Source organism: Hypanus sabinus, chromosome 2 (assembly GCF_030144855.1).
Source record: "Hypanus sabinus isolate sHypSab1 chromosome 2, sHypSab1.hap1, whole genome shotgun sequence".
Lineage (NCBI taxonomy): Eukaryota > Metazoa > Chordata > Chondrichthyes > Myliobatiformes > Dasyatidae > Hypanus > Hypanus sabinus.
Window position 1 is genome coordinate 176,540,021 of NC_082707.1, and position 24,953 is coordinate 176,564,973.

Genomic DNA, 24,953 nt, shown 5'->3' on the forward strand with positions numbered 1-24,953 from the left:
CCGCGCACATTGTTCCGTCCGAAGGATCTGTTTGCAGCATTTGTTGCGTTGCGGGGTAATGATCAGAAAGCATCAGGTTTTGTTCTTTATTTAAGATAAACTGTTAGATAGCAGATTATAACAAGGTGGAGGGGGTTGGTTGGGCGCCAGTCGGCTTTCCCCATCCACCTTAGAGTAACTGGGCAGAAAGAGCTCTGCTCCCCCCCACCCCCACCCCCAGCGACCCGGCTGTACCTGAGATACGGAGAGCGTCAACAAGCTCCTAGCAACTCGCTTGGAAACAGTCAAGCTCGGCTCGCCAATCGGCAGGGAGGCTGCGGCTGTGATGTGACTTTCACGCCTGTCTTCATTAACAGATTACAGATTGTCGCTGACAAGCCAGGACGGAGGGCGGCCACCGGGACACTTCCCCCCGGGCAGGACACAAGGAGGGGGGAGACCCGGCTTCAGCGCGCCACCAAGAAGCACTGGTCGCAGGATCGATTCCACCAGCTCCTCTCTTCGTTAGCAGTGTTATTGACAAGGTAATTCTCAACATGGACAGGAGTTACCTGCAGGAAACTGGCGAGACATTATGGGTAAAACTAAAGTTGATATAACAACCTCCAATTTGCATTATCGGGACTAGTCGACAGTAGTCAATTATCTCCTTTTTTATTTTGCAATTAGTTATTCGTTTAAAATCTCCAGGTGAGGATAGGCGGGAAGAGGAAGATTTTAGAAGTCTTTGCATGATTCAATTGCGACTGTGAATTCGGACTTCAGTCCCCTCCCTGCCAGTACCTCTTTGCGGGTTGTAACAGTTTCCAGTCCTTGACAAATGGCGGGTTGTAACTCATATTTACATATATATGTAAATGTATATTTAGTTGTACCAAAGTCTTTGACTTGTGCTTAGTCGCCGCGTGTCTCAGCGAACTCTCCAGTAGCGGTCAGTGAGCCGCGTTCAGACCAAAGTGCAGGAACCTAGCGTGGAAAGGTGGCTTCCTTATTTTTTTAAAGAAAGCCTTCTTCTGCTAGTCAGTGGAGTCCTGCTTTTGGGATAGGAGAGGAGCCAACAATTTTTTCATATTTCAAAGATTTTCTGACAATTTAAATTCAAGGAAATCGACCCGAATCTCTTATAGAACTCTCCCACTTCAATTCTTTACATATTTACTTCTTCACCCAGGCTGTCCACCACTGCACGTTCTATCCCATTATTTCTAGTATTTGCCAACACACAAGGGGTAAATATTTCATGTGCTATAGAGCAGCTGATCGTCAGAAACCTGATATGGTCCTCGCGTTTATCATCGTTTAATAATTTCTCGTTCTTAGCTGTTATTTATGATCGTCTTTCCCTTCAAAGTCTAGACCTAGGGTGTTTAAAATTTTGTTCCAGATTTTGACTGCAGCGCGTAATGTCCGGGTAAAAGGAAAGAGGTCAGACCATCTTTCCCTCTGGAAGTGAATCAGTTACCCTGAATGGGGGGAAAAAACAACAAGTTACCAGACTGAAAGAAACAGAACTCGGTACAGTCGTGTATGCAGTGAGTCTGTGGTCTGGAAGCCGTCCGAGGCTTACCTGGCAGCCTGGAGCGTGGAGATCAAGTAATGCTATCCCTCTACTCTGCTGGAACTGACAGCCTGTGAACTGCAACATTAGTTACCGCTTGTACAATGTAACTTGGAACTCGCAACCGCCAAGTAATGCGACTCATCGCCCTGACCTGTAAACGATCAGATTCTGACCCTAGAGACAAATGACCAAAATATTCGAAGCTCGCCCTTCTCCCGAGGTGTTGGCTGCTGAGATCCAGTTTTTACTTTGTCAACTGTGCCGTCCGCCCTCGTCCCCTGGCAATCGATGACTATTTGCTGAAATCATTTTCAGACCAGTTTACAGTGTAGTGAGGGGTTGTTCAAATAGATACAGTAACAGAGGATAGACCTGGTGGTGGATTTTAAGATGATCTTCCTACTGTACTTTTCAGTTCCTAAAAGGGAAGGTGAAAATAGTTACAAACGCGAACATCAAGGAGGAAACGAGAAGTTAAACCTAACTGGTCGTGGACTTGGTGCAAGTGTTAAGTATCATAAATATGAAGTCCGTATCGACTTTAGGCCATGAGTTTAACACCAGGAAAATCGGGAGGCCGTTGTCAACAGATTTGACGTTAAACTAGAGAGCGCACCAGCGTGCGCCACAATCCCGGTTGATTGTGTGTAGCATCTCCGGATTCAGTTTAGAGTAACAATACAATTTCTGTTGCTAACATTCGTTTTAATAACCCTTGTTGCTTCCTGTCAAGGCATTGGGATATTGTTTGGAACATGGTTTCTATTAACCTTGCAATCTAAAATTGTAGATCTTTGTAGGGAGGCAAATGGAATTGAGAAGCAGATAAGTGGAGCAGGATTCTTGTGGCGCTAAGCTTGGAAAGGAAAGGATGGCTAGGCATCGAATCGGATTTGAAATGTAAGTTGCATTTGACTGAAGACTGACTACGATCACTACCGGAGGATGGAGAGGAATCTGATGCTGTGGGTGTCCCATTGTTGGTGGTAGTGACGGGGGGCGGGGCTGCGCCTCTTATCCGTTGGCAGGTTGTTTACATCAGTTCTACTGTGATGGAGAAGCTTATCTCAGGATCAAAGGGTTATGTGGCCGTCAGCTTGCTTATCTTCAGGTGATCTACGTTCCAGGGAAGAGAAGGCTGGATGTAGTTTTCCTGCCCGACAGATATTAGACGATACACGATAGGAAGGAATGAGAGAGTTTATTCATTATCTAATGAGATACAGAGCGGCGCCGCCCGGCAACCCCCTTGATCGAATCACCGGGCAATTTACACCGACCAGTTAACCTGCCAACCGGGGCGTCTTTGGACTGTGAGAGGAAACTGGATCACCTGGAAGAAACCCACGCGGTCACTCGGCAGACATTACAAACTCCTTACCGGCAATTTGATCACTGTGCCATGGGTCTGTTGACTCATGTAAACAGAATAATGGTCACCACTAATGTTAATATTACAACCAAAAACAAAACCCTATTTTCCCATTGTACCATAATTAAATGAACATCAAATAATTGTGTACTTTCACCTGGGAGGAAAGTAGAGCTATTTGCTTGGGGGAAAATTGGACTGGCTGTTAAATGAAGCAAGGAAAAGTCAAAGACGGCCAACCTAATCTCCTTTGAATGTAAATATATATGAGCAGAGCATAGAGACAGATGGGCAAACAAATATGTAATCAAGTTTGTATTGCGTTGTCATTTCAAACAAATTGACATGCAATTCCTTTTGAGCTATGATGAAAAATATACCTTACACATCTTTATTTGCTTTTAATATCCAATTAATTCAAAAGTGTTTAATGACCTAGCTGTAATACCTTTACCCATTTATGGAAGCAGAGGGTTTAAGATTATTTTGTCATTTCAGCTAAAGTGTAAATTTGAAATCACTGATGAAGCCAGTGTAATTTTCATTTGTAGTGTCGTAAACTAACAATTTTTCTTTTAGCAGAGATTTAATGTGAGTGCTATCCATTGGAAGAGTCCTGATAAAGGGTCTGAAGCGTCAACTGGCCTGACATGTCAACTGTTCACTCTTTTCCAGAGTTCTTCCAGCATTCACTTTCTCGTGGAAGTGACAACTTTATGGTTTAGGGCAATGCAACATGCTTCATGAAGAACTACAACATAGACAGTTGTTGGTAAACATCTGTACCACATACTGCCCCCTGACCCTTCCCTCTCCAGCATTTTCCTGTCACCTGTGTGCTAAGCTCTTAGTTCTCTGGGCCATGTGTCCTTGAATTTCCTGCTTAAAAATTCCTATACTTTGTTAATTCATTTTCCAAGATCTGGGCTACACTGGCAAGACCAACATTTATTGCCCACTCCTACATGATCTTGAGATGCTGGTTAGTGAGCGACCTGCCTGAATTTTGACAATTATTTGATTAGCAATGATAAATGTTGTTGGTTGTACTCACATCTAATGTATATGTTTCATTCCACTGACGTCAGCTGAAGATAATGGGCATCCGACTAAGGACCATGTATTCTTTTAGCTTCTGATTGCCCTCACAGGAACAGATCAGAACCCTGAAGATGCAGAGGTGGAGTGGGTGTGCAGCAAGGAATCAAAGTGATGGTCATCAGGATATTGAGGGTCAGGCCTGCATATTGAACATATATGTTCCATAAAGCAGTCACTTGTTCTGTGCTTGGTTTCCCCATTGTAGACAGGAGGTTACATTGGGACTGACAAAAATAGTACACCAGATTGAAAAACATTTAGGCAATTCACGGTTTGGTTGAGAAGGAATGTTTAAGGCCCATAGGAACAGGAAGAGAGGACACAAAGAGGGAAATGTGATAGCTCATATGAGAAGGTGACCCAGTCCTGACAGGGTGATCTGAGGAATGGATCAGGGTGCAGTGGAAGGGATGGACCCAGTGTAGGCACATATGCAGTTGGGAAGAGTGTGGCAAATGGGACATTCATTCAACAATAATTGACCTACCAGAATTGAGTGATTTTTGGAAAAATTACAGCCAATGTATTCTGCACCTCCGCTACCATTCCTTTTAGAATGAATACCATCTAGCACAGGATATTATTTGGGTCTAAATTCTTTTATTTCTCAAATACTTTTTCTTTATCAATATGGTTTATTGTATTGGACACTTGTGATCTCCCAATGTTGTCTGTATTCATTGTATTTCCCACAGTGAAGCAGATACTACACATTTGATTAATATTTCATCTATTATTCCCCTTTAATTTTTTCTAGCCATTTCTTTTCATACATGTAGCTCTTCAGGTCTATTTTTATAAATTTACTATTTTTCTATACTGTTGTCTATTATGTCAATTTTTTGGTTATCCTTTCAAGGTTACTAAAACTCTCCCATATTCTTAGGATAAGTATTGTTATAGAGTCATAGAACACTACATCATAGAAACAGTCCCTTCAGCCCATCTAGTCCAGGCTATACTGTTATTCTGCTGAGCCCTATCAACCCGCATTTGAACCATAGCCCTCTATACCCTTCCCATCTCTTAAATGTTGAAATCAAACACGTAACTTCCTCTGACAACTTGTTCCACAATCCCATCACCCTCTGAGTGAGGAAGTTCCTCCTCAGATTCCCCTCCAATAATTCATCTTTCACCCTGAGCCTATGACTTCTAGTTCTACAGCAGTTTCACCCAGCCTCAGTAGAAAAAGCCTGCTTGCATTTACCCCTCATAAATTTGTTCCTGGTTCTGATATAAACTTGCTCCTTTATTTCAATGCTATGCTCAACCTATTTAGTTAGCCACAGACTGATTATTTTTCCAACTTTTTAAATATTTTTGAACTTATCAGTGGAAGAGTCAGCAGAGAAACCTTACAGGTTCCTGTTTTGCCCCTGTCACTCATAGTGATCACTGGCTAGTTTGCTTTGTGCTACCAAGTTCACCTTTTCCTATTCCTCTCTCCTAAGCAATCCAAGTTTCAGGGTTTTGACCTGAAACATCAACCATTCCTTTGCCCCCTCAGTTTTTGCCTGATCCACTGAGAGCTCCCAGTAGTTTTCTTTTTGCTCAAAAGAGAAGTTATTCAGTGTAAACAGAGTTACAACAAGGTGGAGAAGGGTAGTGTTGGAGATGGGGGACCAATTAACTTTCCATTCAAGGAAGGAGTTAAGAGTCTATAAGAGAATAGAGCTGAAGAGGGACATGACCTTCTTACAAACTGCTAGACTATTAGGTTCAAAGATATAATGTCCGTAACAGGAAAAACATGCAGAAATGAGCCGAGTAAGAGAGTGGCCAGAAAGTAGATGGCTGGGTTGGCCATTATTTGGATATTAAGTCCTTGGTAAGTTTCAGCAATGCCTACCTTGATTGATGTCAGACTTCACCAAACTTTTTCCTGTATGCAGCTGGATATTACAGCTTTGTCTGAAGGCTGTAGTCCCAAACATGATGCCCTGAGCAATTCTTTGCATCCTTTATGTTTTGTCTACAAGAAGAAAGATGCTGTTCAGATGAGAATTAAATTTGGTCAGATTTTAAAAAGATGGTTGAGTGGGTTTGTTTCTCTGTAGGAACCTCAGCAGATGGTGTTTTTGTACTTGCTTTCAAATTTGATAAAGTAACTCAAGAGATCTCTCCAGGGCTGATAATCTCACTGGCATGGTGACTGGTACAAGCCTGGTGTCAAACGTATGCTTGCAAGAATTTCATTTTTTATACTGTTTTGAAGAAACCTGGCAGGTTTAGTTATAAATGTGCTTCTTTTTCTATTCAGATTGCACCAATAAATTAAATTAATTCCAATATGAAATTATAGAGACTTTTTTTTAGGTGGATCGATTTATTTGCATAGTCTGTGCAATAAGAAATAGACTATTCAACATAACAAAGCCAATCTCATGAAATGGTTGTGGCAACACACACAAATGCTGGGGGATCTCAGCAGGTCAGGTAGCATCTCTGGAAAAGAGTAGATAGTCAACATTTCAGGCTGAGACCCTTCTTCAGGTTGTTGTTAATCTTGTGCATTGTTTCTGATACAGCTTATTCATCATTGAGATAAGTGATCTGAAGCTGGAATTGTCCCATTCAAGCACACGATTTAATATACGACTCACTTGAATAATCCCGACAAACCACACAGTACTGTATGAACTCTCTTAATCTTCAACATGCATTGAATGGAGTTCTTTGCAGTAGCTACCCTTTTTACCCATATATCTACCTCATGCACATTGACGTACATTGATTAACTAGCTCCTTAATCCACTTGCTGCTTGTTATGACTGTACGATGTGGTGAGTATTCAAAACACAAGCTGGTACCCATAACTTGGATGGATATGGATTATGTAAAGCTTTACCTGAATGTTTTTGTAGTGCTGTCCTTAAAAGCCAAGCTCCCAGATGATCCTTGAAAAACAGTCTTATTTAAAAACACAAAGCAACTGATTTTACTTTCAGCTATTTGTCTGTGTGTGTGTGTCTATCTATCAAAAGACCATCCTTTTTTCAGTGGCATTTTTTGTAGAGCGCTGTTTTATGATCAGAACTAATGATATAAGTATTGAATGTCCAAAGAAACTGGAAGATAATTGCTGTATTTTCTATGTTCTTCTTCCAGAAACCAAAGAGCTACTTCTTGAACCACCATTCAAGGGAGCAGGGGGAATATTTTGACTGAATAGCTGAATACCGTATCTTACCACTCAAGCACAAGACCGAATGGGATAGAGTGAAGAAACTATTAAGGTTGGTGTACAGGCTTAAGTTGCATTAGAATTGATTCAAGAAACAAAGGGTGTATTAGATATCACTTCAATTAAAATCAAACATTTGAAATCACCGGTTGGTTAGTCAGCTTCATTAAGAAAGATCACACTTGGAGCATTGTTCCTCAGTTCTGGTCACCGCATATAGGAAGAATATGAAAGCTTTGGAGAAGGTGCAGAAGAGATTTACCAGGATTAGAGAGCATGTCCAATGAGTGAGCTAGAACTTTCTCTTTGGAAATAAAGGGGATGAGAGATGACTTGATAGAGGCATACAATATGATACGAGCCATAGATAGAATAGATATCCAGAAACTTTTTCCCAGGACAGAAATGGCTAACATGAAGGTCTTTCAAAGAAAGTATAGGAGGTAGTTTTTTTTTTACTCAGAGAATGGTAGGTGAGTGTAATGCACTATTGAGGCATGGGTAGGGCAGATACATAAGGGACATATACGATAGGGACATGTCTGAAAGAAAAATTGAGAGCAATGTGAGAGGGAAGGGTTAGACTGATGTTAGAGTGGGTTAAATGATCAGCACAACATAATGAGGAGAATGGCCTGTCCTGTGCTGAGTTGTGCTGTTCTATGATACAGTGAGATGATTGCTTGGCATACTGTTCATACAGATCAAATGATTACATCACTCATTGAGGTCAAACAAGATAAAACAATAACAAAGCAGAATACAGAGTAAACCTTACAGAGAATCTGCAGGTAAACACTAATGTGCAAAGATTGTGAGGTCAGGCATCTGATAGTAATGTACAGAAGGTCTGTTTTGAGTCTGATAACAGTGAGGCAGAAGCTCTCCTTGAGCCTTGGCTGTGACATCAGTGCAGTTACGCTAGTGAACCTGAAGATGGCAGCCCTCTCTAGCTTGACACCTTTGATGTAGACAGCAGCATGTGAACCACTCCCCTTTCTGAAGTCACTGACCAGCTCTTTGCTTTTGCTGACCTTGAAAGAAATGTTGTCATGCCACCGTGTCCCTACCTCCTTGCTAAACCCCGACTCGTCGTTATTTGAGATATGGACGACTCTAGTAGCATCATTTGCAAATATGTGGATGGAGCTGGAGACGAATCTTGCCACGCAGTCGTGTGCATACAGGGAGAAGGACAGGGGGCCAAGGACACAACCTCAGGGTGCACCAGTGTTTAGAGTAATTGTGTCAGAGATGTGGCTGCCTGTCCCTCTGGATTGTGGTCCGTTGGTCAGGAAATCAAGGATCCAGTTGCAATGAGAGGCATACAGAGTTTGCTAGTGAATTTACCTGGAGTTATAGTATTGAAGGCAGAGCTATATTCAGTAACTAATAGCCTGACACAGGTGCCTCTATCATCCAGGTATTCCAGAGAAGAGTGAAGGCCAGAGCGATGGTGTCTGCCATTGACCTGTTTCGGTGGTAGGCAAGTTGCAGTGACTCAAGATTGTCTCAAGGCTGGAGGTGATGCATGCCATGACCAGCCTATCGAAGCACTTCATGATGGGAGATGTCAGAGCCACTGGCTGGTAGCTGCTAAGGCATGTTATCTTGTTCTTATCTGTGTACTGGGATGATAGTTTTCTTCTTAAAGCAGCGTGGAACCACAGCTTGAAACAGAGAGAGGTTATAAATGTTTGCTAACACCACTGCCAGCTGATCCACACAGGATCTAAGGACATAGCCAGGAACACCATGGGGATCAATTCTTTCCGTGGGTTCACCCACTGAAAGACTGACTCTACTCTTCCAACACTAACTGTAGATTCAGATACACTGGAGACTGTCAGATTTAGAGGTGATAAACCCATTCCCTTCTGTTCAAAATGAGCATCGAATGTGTCAAACTCATTAGGAAGGAAAGTGCTGTTGACAGTGATGCTGCCTGACTTTGTTTTGTAACTCCTTATGCCAAAAGGTTTGTAGGTACGGCCAGTAAGGCAGAAAGACAAATTCCCCTTATTTGTTTCAAAACTTTGTTTATTAGGGCAGAACAGCACAAGTATTAAAATACTTATCGAGATGTGTGTGAACACACCTCCCTTTCTGCCCAATCTGCGGTGCCGTTTGCAGTCCAGCCTGTTGGCGAGGCCTAGGTAAACATCCTTTGAGACCCCAAGCGGCCTACTTTTATACCCACTTCACTGATATAAAAGGCTGCAGTGAGTGGAGCAATTACACAATAGCACCAGCTCAAACCACTGAACCAGTCATTACCTGCCACCATTCTCCGTGAGTTGCTCCCCAGTCTTTCATGTTCTCACAAGCCTACTGCATTCTTGCGGTCACCTTTGAAGCTTCTGGAGTTAGTCCCATATGCCCAAGGTGACAGTGATAAAGACATTCTACATGCACAAAGATGAACTCTTTACAATACATGCTACCCCTCGAATATTGCAAATCCATTACATCTGGCCAATAGGTTTTAATGCAACCCCTCTAGAAGCCCCACCATATTACAAGCAAGTCGTAAAGCTACTAAACATAAAAGAAAAATGTCTACGGAAACACCCCAGTGCACTACGGTAAAGCACCAGCCTCCTGACCCTCTAAAGGACCACCAGTTCCTTCCCAGTGTGTAATTCTGGCACAGGTACCTCCATTCTCTACAAGCAGAAAAGATCACTTCAACTCCTCCTGAATCCCTGAACACTGTTAGTGGTTTCCCAGCTCCTGTCTATACTGATCCCCAACCCGACCAATTCCTTGGAGTCGTCTCAAGTCATCACCAAAGTGGTTGTAGTTTCAGGTTTCTCCTCCAATCCCTCCCCTTTGTGCTGAAGATTCCCTATTTCCCGCTTTTTCTGACAGATTGCCTCATGTTGTTGTTTTATGATGGCTGTCAGCAGCCAAAAGGCCCCTATCTGGTTCCCCTTCTTGTCTGGGAACCTTAACCCCTTCAGTATGGACACAAGATGGTGTTCTAGTTTAACTCCTCAGGGCCCAACTTGTCTGTCCAATCCACTGGTACATCATGATCTGCCAAGCCCTGCAGAGTTATCGGTCCACCTTGGCATTCTTTGCCCGGGGGGGGGGGGGGGGTTCTTGGGATTCTTCTTACCCTAAATTTTGTTGCTTTCTACCTTACCCACCAGATCCTTGCCAACTAGGGCAAATATTACATCAAAAATTTCTCAGATGTGGCTGGTAAGGGAGAAGGACACAAATTCCTTCTATCTATTTCAAACCTTTGTTTATTAGGAAAGAACACGTAGGTATTAAAATATATATTTAGATGCGTGCGGGTTCATTCGACTGCAGCACCATTCTTGCCCTGTCCGATTCACGGTACCATTCATGATCAAGCCCATCAGCGGGGCCTTGGAGACTTCCCATGAATAAGTGCCCAACCACTCTACTTTTATTCCCACTCCACTGAAACAAAATGCCACAGTAGGTGGACCAATACACAGCGCCATCTCAAACCACGGAGCCAGTCATCATTTGTCACCAAGATTCATGGGTTCCACCTGTGTTCCAGTGACCTTCATGTTCTCACAGTCATATTCCCGTGGTCATATTGAAGCTTCTGCAGCTATTCACATACACCCAAGGCCACGGTGGTGAAGACACTGAACACACAGAAAGACGAACACTTTACAATATATATGTTATTGCATGTAAGCCCTGCCAAAGCTGACGGCTGGACTAGAGCTTGATTTTGGATTGGTACTGTCACTTAGCATCTCTGATAAGACTACAAGACCATAAAGCATAGGAGTAGAATTAGGCCATTTAGCCCATCAAGTTTGCTCTGCCATTCCATCATGGCTGATCTTGGACCCTGCTCAGCCCCATAGACCTGTCTTCTCACCATATCCTTTGATGCCCTGACCAATCAGGAAACTATCAACTTCCGCCTTAAATATACACACAGACTTGGCCTCCACCGCAGTCTGTGCAGAGCATTCCACAGATTCACCACTCTCTGGCTAAAAACATTCCTCCTTACCTCCGTTCTAAAAGGTCGCCCCTCAGTTTTGAAGCTGCACCCACTAGTTCTGGATACCCCCACCATAGGAAACATCCTCCCCATATCCGTCTCATCTAGTCCTTTCAATATTGGGCAGATTTCAATGAGATCCACCTGCATTCTTCTAAATTCCAGTGAGCACAGGCCTAACGCTGCCAAATGCCTTCATTCCTAAAGTCATCCTCGTGAACCTCCTCTGGACTCTCTCCAATGACAATGCATTCTTTCAGAGATATGAGGCCCAAAACTGTTGACAATACTCCAAGTGTGGCCTGAATAATATCTTACAAAGCCTCAGCATTATCTCCTTGTTTTTATATTCTACTCCCTTAAAATAAATTTCAACACTGCATTTGCCTTCTTTACCACAGACTCAACCTGTAAATTAACCTTCTATGAGTCTTGTACGAGGATTCTTAAGTTCCTCTGATGTTTGAATTTTCTCCCCATTTAGGTAGTCTGCACTATTGTTCCTTTTATCAGAATGCATTATCATACATTTTCCAACACTTTTTTGTCCATTCTTCCAATTTGTCCAAGTTCTGCTGCAATTACATTGCTTCCTCAGCACTACCTACTCCTCCACTTATTTTCATATCATCCACAGACTTTGCCACAAGCCATTGATTCCACTATCTAAATTATTGACAAACAATGTGAAAAATAGTGATCCCAGTGCTCACCCTGAGGAATGCCACTAGTCACTAGCAGCCAACCAGAAAAGGCCCCCTTTATTCCCACTCACTGCCTCCTGCCTGTCAGCCATTTCTCTATCCATGTCAGTATCTTTCCTGTAACACCATAGAAGTTTACCTTGTTAAAACAGCCTCATGTGGCACCTTATCAAATACCTTCTGAAAATCCAAGAAAATGACATCCACTGCATCTCCCTTGTGCACCCTGCTTGTTACTTCCTCAAAGAACTCTCACATATTTGTCAGGCAAGATTTTCCTTTACAGAAACTATGCTGACTTTGACTTATGATCACCCTCAGTAAGAAAGCATGAATATCTAATTGTCATTGGACCATTTATAATCTGTATTGATATAAATCATAGGAATTTTCTTATAACCTCTCAGTGTAAGTACATAAGTAGAGGTAACAATTAAAAGATTACTTGTGATATTTCAGTGCTGGTCTAACAAACAATTACATCAAGTAGGGTACAGAAACTATTGTATGTAGGGCCCCTAATGCTCCATATAATACTGGGCCTGGTACATCTCGTGGTGGTGGAGCAGTGGCAGGGACCCCTGGAGCTTCCAATGGGGTTAGTCGTTCCCCCAGTTTCTGTCCTTCCTCCTCAGCCACAGCCCCAAGCTGCCCTGTTCTGCCTTGTCAGCCAACCCTGGTGGCCCTCCTGAGCCTTGCTCCAGTCACTGCCATAAGATGGAGTAACCTTGTTGTTGATGCATCAAAGAAGCCCCAGCAACCTACCTCCTCGACCCTCCAGCCGACTTCCTTACACTCAGCTGCCAGATCTGAGTACTTCAACCTCTTCTACTCATGAGAAGCCTCCACTCACTTCTCCAGTGCTATGGTTAACACAGTGAGGAGAACTGTCTTGGCGGCCGTGGACCTCAGTACAATTCTGGGTGGAGAGATGTGGTGGTGCTTTCCATGGGGGAGCTGCAGCTGCCTGCAGAGATCGGCCCTTCTGTTCCGTTCCTTGCTTGTAGAGAGGAGTCCTGAAAGCAGGTGCATTTACTGCTCCTACCAGCCTTAACAAATGGGATGAGTTGTTGTCCCATTGGAGAAAGGCAGCTTCTCGCATCTGGCCTGCAGGTCCCTAGGATCTCCACCAGCTCCTTTAGCGCCTGGTCATCCCAGTAGTGCCCTTGGGACTGGGCTGTCTTGCATCCTGCCAGGATGTGTTGGAGGTTGGCATTGGTGGCATCACATCGGGGGGGGGGGGGGCAGCTATCCTCAGTGCCAAACCACTGGTGAAGATTTTGGGGGCAGGGCGAAGTGTCAAAGGTTGCCCTGATGAGGAAGCTGATTCAGTCTTGTGGAATCTTTGGAATTTTCCACCGGCGACCAGCTGAATGTCTGGTTGACTGTGACGTCCCATGTTGTCCATCTTCCCTGACAGCCCTGTACCACTGCCTTCACCCTGTAGCACTCACTTCCACTCTGTCCGTGTCACAACCACGGACTCAGCAGCACAGGAGATACGGCAATTGCGCTTGTGAATTTGCACGTGTCAGTTAATTACTATTTTTTAAAATATTTTTTTATTAGTTTTTCAAAACATTTTACAAATTAAAAACCCCAAATCCCGATGAGGAACATTGAAACAGTGCAAAATTAAGCATACAATAACAATATGCTACAAAGGAAGAGAATTTAGCAAAAAAAAAGCACCTGAATTAAAGACAAGTAAGCTTAGCGTCCTCCCCAAGCCCCACAACACAAGAAAAAACAACAGCAACTCCAGACCAACCACAACACAATATAGAGAGTATAAGTCAGGACTGCCAAACTCCCAGACTGTGAATACACTCAACAACAGAGGATAATAATGTCTTCTACCGGGAAAAAAAAAGGAGCTGAAAGCAAGGGACCGAAGAGAAAAAAAACCCTAGTCAAGAGGAAGGTTATGAAAGTACTCGATAAAAGGTCCCCAGACCTTATGGAACTTTAGATCCGAATTGAGAACTGAATAATGAATTTTTTCGAGGTCCAAGAAGGCCATGATGTCATTAAGCCATTGAGCATGAGTGGGCGGGGCAGCATCTCTCCATCTGAGGAGGATCAAGCGTCTAGCCAGAAGAGAGGCAAAGGGTAATATTCGGCATTTGGTCGGACCCAGACATAAATCTGTCTCGCCCCAAAAACCAAACAGAGCAGTTAAGGGGTTTGGTTCTAGGTGCTGATTCAGAATACACGATAACGTAGTGAAGACATCTTTCCAGAATTTCTCCAAGCTAGGACAGAACCAATACATATGGATGAGAGAGGCCACGCCCCTCTTGCATTTATCACAGAGCGGACTAACGCTAGGGTAGAATCGAGATAGTTTAGATTTAGACAAATGGGCTCTATGAACAATCTTAAACTGTAAAAGGCAGTGGCGAGCACAAAGAGAGGTTGAGTTAACCAATTTGAGAACTGAATCCCAGCTCTCCTCAGATAAGGAGATATTTAAATCCTGCTCCCAGGCCATTTTGATTTTATCCATGGGGGCCCGTCATAAGGCTGCTGGTTTATCTCGGATGATTGATATTAAGCCTTTACCTAGTGGATTCATGGAAAGAAATAGGTCCATAGCATTTTTCGCAGGCATTTCAGGAAAGTTAGGAATTAAAGGAGCAATAAAGTGTCGGATTTGGAGATATCTGAAAAAATGAGCATTGGGCAGATTGAACTTAACAGAGAGCTGCTGAAAAGAAGCGAAGCGATTATCAATGAAAAGATCTTCAAAATGTCCAATGCCCTTCCTATTACCAAACCTGAAATGCTGAATAGTATGTAGTAGGTAAAAAAAGGTGATTATGAGCAATAGGGCTGGAAACGGAAAACCCCCGGAAACCATAGCATTTCCTGATCTGAGCCCATATACGCAAAGTGTGTCTAACAAGAGGATTAGCTATTGATCTGGGCAGGCTACTAGGGAGTGCAGAGCCAAGAAGTGCAGAGATACATAATTCTTTAGTGGAGCTCAGCTCCATCGCCACCCAGTTAGGGCACTCGGGTTGGCCATGGAAGAAAGACCAGAAGGTAGCACAACGTATATTAGCTGCCCAATAATATAAACGAAAGTTAGGTATGCCACCTCTTTTAGCTAATTACTATTTAATCGTCATAGTATTTAACTCCATACTTGTCATCGTAGTGCTTTTCGAAACTTGGACAGAGTACACAAGGCCTCACTGCCTGTTTGCTTGTCTCCCACCTGACCAGTGAATCTCACGGCCAAGGTCAGCTGCTCTCTCTCTGCTGGATTCATCTTTGTTCGTCGAGACTTGCTGTTACCAGGTTTGGATACGGCCCAAGTGCGGAGTGAGAGACACTGAAGCTGGTCGATAGTTCATAAGCTTTAATGCAAACGGTGTTAAAGGGAAAATTAAGCCATAAACGCTAGTCCAAATAGGGCCAGTAACTAAAGCTCTCAAATGGAAAGCGAAGCCTACACTGCGGCTGAAAAGAACATCTAAACGTTAAACGAATACCATTAGTCTTCAAAGTCAGTTGACTCAAAAGTCCGATTTCTCAGGGAAGGCTGAGAGCAAACTGGCAGCGAAGCATTGCATGCTCTGTCCAAGTCTCGACAAACACTATGAAGACGAGTATGGAGTTTACTACCACGATTAAATAATAATTTGCTGACACATGGATATTCACAAGCGCATTTGCTGTATCTACTGCACCGCCAAATCCATGGTTGTGACATCTCCACTACCGTGGCTTTCCTCTCTTTCTTTAAGGCCTTGCTATGTTTTCCACAATCCCTATTACTGTATGGAGGCATCATCCAGGGACTACGATAATCTATCCTGTCCTGTCATCTATCTATGTGTTGAATCTGTAGCCTGTAGATATTTTCTCCTTCAGATCCACCAAATCTCTCTGATTAAGTCTCAATTTCCCAAGACACATTTTGTACTATCTACATGTACTTATGTTTGGAATACATGATACAGAGAGAGTTGATTGTGGACTTCAGGAAGGATAAGGTGAAGGAACACATACTATTCCTCATGGAAGGATCAGAAGTGGTGAGAGCGAGCAGCTTCAAATTCCTGGGTGTCTAGATCTCTGAAGATCTAGTCCCAACATATTGATGCAGCTATAAAGAAGGCAAGACAGCGTCTGTACTTCATTAGGAATTTGAAAAGGTTTGGTATGTCAACAAATGCACTCTAAAACTTCTATAGATGTACAGTACTGTGGAGAGCATTCTGACAGGCTGCATCACTGCCTGGTATGGGGAGGGAGGGGAACTCTACTGCACAGGACCGAAAGAAGCTAGCCTGCAAAGTACCCAGGACATCTTCAGGGAGCGGTTTCTCAGAATGGCAGTGTCCATTATTAAAGACCTCCAGCACCCAGGGCATGCCCTTTTCTCACTATTACCATCAGGTAGGAGGTACAGAAACCGAAGACACACACTCAGCGATTCAGGAACAGCTTCTTCCCCTCCCATCCGATTCCTAAATGGACATTGAACCCATGAACACGACCTCGCTTTTTTTAAATATATATTATTTCTGTTTTTGAATGATTTGTTGAACAATATATGTATACTGTAATCTATTTATTTATTTCCCCTTCTTCTAGATTATGTATTGCATTGAACTGCTGCTACGTTAACAAATTTTCCGTCACATGCTGGTGATAATAAACCTGATTCTGATTCTGAATGATCTGTTTGGATGGAATGCAAACAGAAGCTTGTCTCTTTATCTCAGTACATAAGACTGTAAGACACAGAAGCAGAATTGGATCGTTCAGCCCATCGGGCCTGTGTTGCCATTTCATCATAACAGATCCATTTCCATCTCAACCCCAAGAACCTATTAACCTCCACTTGACTTGGCCTCCACAGCTCCCGTGGCAATGAATTCCACAGATTCACCACCCTCTGGCTGAAGAAATTCCTCCTCATCTTTGTTCTAAATGGATGTCTCTCTGCTCCGTGCCGGTTGGCCCTGGAGTCCCCAACCATAGGAGACGTCCTCTGCATATCCAATCTTTCTAGGCCTAGGCCTTTCAACATTTGACAGGTTTGAATGAGATTTCCCATCATTCTTCTGAATTCCAGCAAGTTTAGGCACAGAGCCATTAATTGCTCCTCGTATGATATGCCTTTCATTCCTGGGATCATTCTCGTGAACCTTCACAGAATCCTTTCCAAAGACAGCACATCCTTAAATACAGGGCCCAAAACTGCTCACAGTACTCCAAGTGAGGCCTCACCTGGGCCTTATGAAGCCTCAGCATTACATCCTTGCTTTTATATTCTAGTCCTGTCAAAATGAATGCTAACATTGCATTTGCCTTCCCCACCACTGACTCAACCTGCAAGTTAACCTTTAGGGAATCCTACACGAGGACTCCCAAGTCCCTTCACACCTTGGATTTTTGAATTTTCTGCCCATTCAGGATATAGGATAAGCTTTTATTCCTTTTACCAAAATGTATAACCATGCAATTCCTGTTACTAATATTCCATCTGCCACTTATTACCCATTTTCCTAATCTGTCTAAGTCCTTTTGCAGCCTCCCTACCTGCTCCTCCACCTATCTTTGTATTGTCCGCAAACTTGGCCACAAAGCAATCAATTCCATCATCCAAATAATTGATATATAACTTAACATGAAGTGGTTCCAACACTGACCCCTGTGGAACACCACTAGTCACCAACAGCCAATCAGAAAAGGCTCCATTTATTCCCACTCTTTGCCTCCTGTCAATCAGCCAATGCTCTATCCATGCTAGTATCTTTCCTGTAATACCATGGGCTCCTATCTTGTTGAATAGCCTCATGTGCAGCACTTGTCAAAGGCCTTCTGAAAATGTGAATGCACAACATTCACCAATTTCTCCTTTGCCTATCCTGCCTGCAGTCTCTTAACACTACCCACAAAGGTTCTACATCTTCCGATCCTACCTCTTTCTAAGGATTTGACTTCAATTTCTACCAAATGAGCCACACCACTTCATCTGCCAGCCTGCCTGGCCTTTTCATACAATGTGTAAACTTGAATGTTAAGCTCCCAAATATAACTCAGTGATGCTCACAACGTCATACCTGCCAGATTCTACCTCTGCTACGAGATCTTCCACCTTATTCCCACATATCAAATATAAAACCTTTAGTCCTTTATCCATCACACTTCTTGTTTTTGCTCCCCTTTTAAAAGCAGACTGCAATTTTGCCCTATCATCTGCCTGTCCTTCCTGAAAGTCTCACAACAAACTGATTCTGCTCGTAAATCAACAACCCTATCTTCAACCCTGTCACTCAGGTTCCCATCCCCTGCCAGGTTAGTTTAAACCCTCCCCAACAGCTCTAGCTGCAAGGTTTAGGTGTAATCCATCTCTTTTGTACGAGTCATATCTTTCCCAGAGTAAGTCGCAATTAAAACAGAAACCTGAAACCCTGCCCCCTGCACCAGTTTCTCAGCCACACATTGATCTGCCAGAACATTCTATTCTTACTCTCCCTGGCCTGTGGCACAGGCTGCAATCCAGAGATTGCTATCCTGGATGTCCTGCTTTTAAGCTTTCTACCAGCCCCCTACATCCTCTCTTCAGGACCTCCTCGCTTTTCCTACCTATGTCACTGGAACCAACATATACCAAGCCTTCTGGCTGCTCCCCCTCCTCCTGTAGAATGGGGTGGACCCAGTCCGAGGTGTCCCTGACCTTGGCATCTGGGAAGCAACGTACCATCCGGGTGTCTCTATCATGTCCACCCATGTCTCGTGTCTATTCCTCTAACTATAGAATCCTCTATCACTATTGCATTCCTCTTCTCCCCCATTCCCTCTGAGCCTCAGTGCCACACTCGATGCCAGAGACCCGGGCGCTAGGGCTCCCACCCGGTAAATCATCCCCCTCAGTAGTATCCAAAAATATGTAATTATTATTGAGGGGAGTGGCCACAGTGACACTCTGTACTGGCTGCTCATTTCCCTTCCCTCTCCTAACAGTCACTCATTTACCTACTTAGGGGTGACAACCTCCCCGTAGCTCTTATCTATCACCACTTACGAGCTGAAGGCCATCAAGCTGAAGCCCCAGTTCCTTAACACGCTCTCTGAGGAGCTGTAGCTCAGTGCAGCTGGTGCAGATGTCGTTATCCAGGAGGCTGGAGGTCTCCCAGAACACCCACATCTCACACAAAGAACACAACACAGTCTCTGGAGCCAATCTCACTGCACAATGTACTAACAGATGAAGAGTGAAGAAGAAGAGGAAACTCACCGGATACTTAGCTCGCCCAAGCCTGTTCTCGCCAAAGCCTAAAGAAACAAAGATCCCCCCCCACCCCCCCCCCGGCAATCCTGATCCACTCAACAGTGGCTGCTCCAATTGTCCCTGCCTTATTTTTATTTTCCCTTGCTATTGAATTGTGACTGAGCTGCTGAAAAAAACTGGAATCCCATGAAAGCTCCTTTCTTAAATCTCTCGCTCCTGGAGCTGTGTGTAGCCTCCTTAACTGATTCAACTGCAGCCGTACTACATATAAAAGCTGTCCATGTGACAATAGTGTACCAATGATCAATTACTGAGCAGTACCAGTCTGGTGAATCTTTCCTAATAACTAAACCTGATAGCGTCTATACATTATCCTCTATTACTAATGCATCCTCTCTGTAATATGGGAAACTGTTGTTTTTTCTCTAGCTGCATCCTAAATGGTGCATGATAGTTTTGTTCTTAAACTTCATGCCACAGTCAATATAGGTAAACCTCTCATCTTCATTCTTAACATAATCTGATTGACTTGATACTTTTTGTACTTGTACTCCAAGATGCATCTATTTCTCCACACATTTGAGTATGCTACTATTTATTGTGCAGCTCCTTGTCCTTGTTTGCCTTTTATAAATATCTCATTACACAAATCTTTGTCTAGAATTCCAGGTGTCCTTTTACTCCCCATTTGTCTATGGATATCCCCTGGGTCTAAAACTATTTTAAATAAGTTGATTGATTTCAATATTTATTGCTACAAATCTTAGTTAAATTTTTTTAATATTAGTATCCCATGAATAATTACAAAGCACAAAAATAATCTTTATTAATCTTTATTAATGAATGCAAGTATTTATATTTTATCTAGAACCAGTCAAGGTTGACTTAGTTTTTTACTCACTAGAATGTTGTTTCATGCCCTGCCCAAATTTGCTGGTACTATAAAAATGGCAGAGATTCTTCAAATCATCCATATTAAAATGGAAAAGGAGATAGCAATTTTGGCAAGGTTATGCAGTCATTAAAATAACTAAAAGATTCCTATTTGTGTCTGATGATGCACAGGCAATTCTAATCAGATATCTGAAGTAATTTGTATGAAATATTGTATGTATTCGAGAAACTTACTGCACTTCTGCTAATTGAAATAGATAAATCAAAAGCTAATGTAGTGAAATCCATGCAATAGCCTGCCAAATTGTACCAAACTTTCAACACATTGACAATTGATATTAGTGTGAGTTTCTTTTTATGAGAATTCATTCAGTAGCTGGAAAATGTTATTTGAATTTTTCAAACCTGTAGAACTACCAATGATGAAACAAAGTATTACTCTCTTTGGTTGATGCTCCGAGGAGCTAATGCTTTAAAATTCAGGATCAGAATGTAATCATAGTATTACTTAGTAATTACAGATTGAACTTGATACTGTATTGGGTTTCTAACGCTCCTAGTTTTCTATAAGATCTGAAAACCGTATCATTTTTTCAAACAATTAATTGTTAGTATATGTATCATGTACATATATTTGGGTGGAGCGTTGTCAGGTGGAATTTAATCCTGACAAGTGCAAGGTGAAACGTTTTGGAAAATCTGATAGGGGTAGGACATTCACACTAAGTGGAAGAGTAGTAGGGAATGTTGATGAATAGAGGGACCTTGGGTTTCAAGCTCATAGTTTAACGAAAGTGAGAAAACGGGGTGATAGGATTGTGGAGAAAGTATATGGCATGACTGGTTGAGGTATAGAGTAAAATAGTTAGGACATTTTCTTGCAAATTTACAAAGCTCTGGTTAGACTACTTTGAAGTTTTGTGCGTACTTCCGGTTGCAGCACTATAGAAAAGATTGGGCTGAACTGGAGACAATGCAGGGGAGTTTGATATAGGAGCAGAATTAGGCTATATGGCCCATTGAGTCGGCTCTGCCATTTCATCGTGGCTGATCCAAATTTCCTCCCAGCCCCAGTCTCCTGCCCTCTCCCCATATCCCTTCATGTCCTTGCCAATGAAAAAGCCATCAACCTCTGCCTTAAATATACGTAAAGACTTGGCTTCCACAGCTGCCTGTGACAAAGAGTTCCACAGATCATCACCCTCTGGCTAAAGGGTCAGATTAACTAGCCTATAGTTTCCTTTCTTCAGTCTCTCTTCTTTCATGAAGAGTAGAGTGACGGTTGCAATTTTCCAGTCTTCTGGAACCATTCCAGAATTTAGAGATTCTTGAAAGATCATAACTACTACCTGCACAATCTCTTCAGCCACCTCTTTCAGAACCCTGGGGTGCACACCATCTTGTCCAGGTGACCTATCCACTTCAGACCTTGCAGTTTCCCGATCCCTCTCCCTGTTTATGGTAATTTCACACTCTTCATGCTCCCTGGCATTTGGAACTTCCACCATACTGCTAGTGTCTTTCACAGTGAATTCACCAGCAGGTTGCCTGGATAGGAAGACTTTAATTATTGGGATAGATTAGAAAGGTTGGGCTTGTTTTCCATAGAACAAAAGAGGTCTCAGGGGTGATCTGATAGAGGCATATAAAATATTAAGAAGGATAGATAGTCAGAAACTTCTCCCATGACAGCGGTATCAAAAACAAGATGGCATAGGGTTAAAGCACAAACATGAGAAAATGTGCATTTGCTGGAAATTTAAAGCAAACCACACAAAATGCTGGAGGAACTCAGCAGGCCGGGCAGCATCTATGGAGAAGAGTAAACAGTTGATGTTTTGGGCTAAGACCCTTCTTCATAACTGAGAGGGAGTAGGGATATGTTTGAATTAAAAGGTGTAGGCAGGGAAGAGGCTGGCTGGAAGGTGATGTGTGAATCTAGGTGGGTGGGAAAGGTCAAGGGCTGGAGAAGAAGGAATCTGATCGGAGAGGAGAGTCGACAGTAGGAGAAAGAGAAGGAGGTGGGGACCCGGGGGAGGTAATAGGCAGGCGAGAAGAATTAAAAGGTCAGAGTGGGTAATAGAGGAAGGGGCGGGGGAATTTCATTCACTGGAAGGAGAAATCAATATTCATGTCATCAGGTTGGAGGACACCCTTATGGAATATAAGGTGTTGCTCTTCCACCCTGGGATGGCATCATCTTGACACAAGAGGAGGCCGTGGATCAACATATCAGAATGGGAATGGGAATCAGATTTAAGGTGAGAGGGGACCTAATGAGAAAGTCATTTTACACAGATTGTTTGATATCCAAAATGCATTGCAGATGGTGGTACAATCATCATATTTAAGTGACATGTAAAGGCATGGCACAGAAGTACAGGGATCTAATCTTCACAAATGGGATTAGAGTAGATGGGCAAAATGGTTAGCATGGATGCAATGGACCAAAGGGCCTGTTCTGTGCTATACAATGTTGACTCTATGACTCCAAATCTTTTGCTTGTGTAATTTTTGACAAGAATGCTGTTCATTCTTTGTTGAATTTTGATGCCATGCTTTATAATGTGACAGGCAGCTGTTATGGACGAAATAGAAACCCACATGGTGTTTCTCTCAATAAAACACACATCTGTTCAGCTTCCTTCACAGGGACTATGAGGGTCTCTGCAAGTAAGACTGAAAGAAATGTTATGATTTACATATCAAGGAAGAAGAAATATAGTTATCTAGTGTGTTTTGGGATCACAGGAATCCAAATGTTCTTCATGCCCAATGAGCTACTTTAGAGAATTGACTAATTAGTTGTTTTGATAATTCTTGAGGGTGATGAATTGATTAAGTCTTTTCCTTACTTTGATTAGTATCTTGTCATACTTTCTATCTGGTCGAATAGGCAGAAGAGATCTTGATTTGATATCCCTTTGGAATGAAGGTAGCAATTCCTTGGTACTACATTGAAATATTTGCCTCAATTATATGTTCAAATGCTACATTTCAGGTTTGTCTGGGCTGTTTGCAGATTCAACAACTGTTATCTTAATGAGTGGCACTTTCTTTAAAAATTATTAATGAAAATCTCTAACCTGTAATTAATTACCAAAGGCATTCATTTGGGTATTTGCAACTCACCAGGTTTTTGATCAAACGTAGATTCTACCCTGGAGGGGAAGACTTGTAGGAGTCTAAAGAGAGAATTCAGCCAATTAGAATTCTTTATTGTTATCTGTTTGGCAAACTTAAACTTTATTTTAGACTGTAGAATGCCCATTCAGGGCAAGGGATGGGGATTGGTGTTTGGGCTGGTACAGGCAGATACATTAGGGTCATTTAGGGCATGCTTAGCCAGATTGATGATAGAAAAATGGAAGGTTATGTAAGAGGGAAGGGTTAAATTGATCTTAGAGAATGTTAAAAGACTGGCACAACATCGTGGGCTGTACTGTGCTGTAGTGCTATGTCAATGTTGACAGACTAGTGAGGTCAAAGGTTAAACTGAGTACATGTCTTTATTTTATTTCATTAAGGATGCATGGAAACATTTAATTTTCTATACTTAAGAGAACATTGTCATTCATTTATCTTTTAAAAGCATATTTTTTTGAAGCCCGTGTTGTGGTTTTCAGGTAGTTCGTCAGGAGAAGACGGAACGTATATGATTACGCATGTTATCTTCTAATAACATCCGTTGAATATGGGTTCAGTATAATGATCTCTGGATTAGACTGTGACTTCTCCAAAAACTGAAAAGAAGAATATGTTCTCCAGACCATAATAGTCTGCTTATGTAATCCCTGACACAGATGAAAATGAGAAAATATCAGATCCAAAGTACATCATTCAAACCTCTGTTTTTGTGATCATGATAAGAAGTTTCCATTTACTCAAATGAGAACAATTTGTGTTTCTGTTACAGAAAACTGAGAGAAAATTTTCAAAATTCATTAACAACGTCGAAAGTAGCATACTTCAAGAGAAAATATGCTGAAGAAGAAGATTTACATAAAGTTTACCATGGGTACTTTCCAAAAGTAAGATCTCTTTTGTCATTTGATAATGAAATCAAGACAGATAAATCAAAAGTTAACGTAATAAAATCCATCCAGCAACCTGTCAATTTGTACCAAGCATAGGAAACTGTTTTCAGTCAATGGGCGTATTGACACTGTGATTAAACATCAAAGTGTTCTGTTTTCCAGAACTTGATCTTTCCTGAAGATCGAACATGTATTCTGAGACTTTCACTAGAAAAATTAAGGATTCTTGAAGATCCTGAAATCTATCTTCGAAGGGCTGTGTTAATAAACAATTTATTGAGGAAAATCCATATTGAAACAGAGAAGGAAGTCTATGATTACACTGGACAATTTAATAAGGCCTCAACACACCTATATAACGATGCACATAAAAGAGTGAAATATATGATGAAAGATTATAGTGGATGTTCCCAGTCTTTGTATTATGAAGAGATTGGTTCATATTCCTTTGTGCCTTTTTCTTCAAGCAATGTCATTTATGGACTTGGTTTCCCAAATGGTCATTTGGGAAGAAGTACTTCCTAACATGGAATTCCATACAGGATGAGCTGCTAAGTCAATACCTCCCCTCATTCTGCCTGGTGCGTACGCCAGAGCTGTGTAGGCCGCACTCATCGATGAGTCTGCATTCAGGTCCTCGTGTATATTCCCTGGTTAGAAATTTGGCTTCTTCATAAATCGAAAAAAAAGAGCACTTAGTTTAAACTTTGTTTTTGATCATATGTATTTGGTTGGAATATTGTGTACTTAATGTGTAGTGTTTTTCTTGTTGAGAATGGACCAGATGGTTAAATATTGACCATGTATGTTTTTTAAACAAATACAGTATAAAATAGTGA

At 42.2% G+C, this 24,953-nt stretch overlaps 1 long non-coding RNA gene across 1 annotated transcript; it reads left to right on the plus strand.

The window, feature by feature from the left end:
* Nucleotides 1–26: 26 nt before the first annotated feature.
* On the plus strand, nt 27–24,953 carry LOC132387682 (uncharacterized). The gene is made up of 4 exons (XR_009509985.1): nt 27–524; nt 7,146–7,273; nt 23,994–24,108; nt 24,277–24,953. It is a non-coding gene; the product is annotated as an uncharacterized LOC132387682 (long non-coding RNA).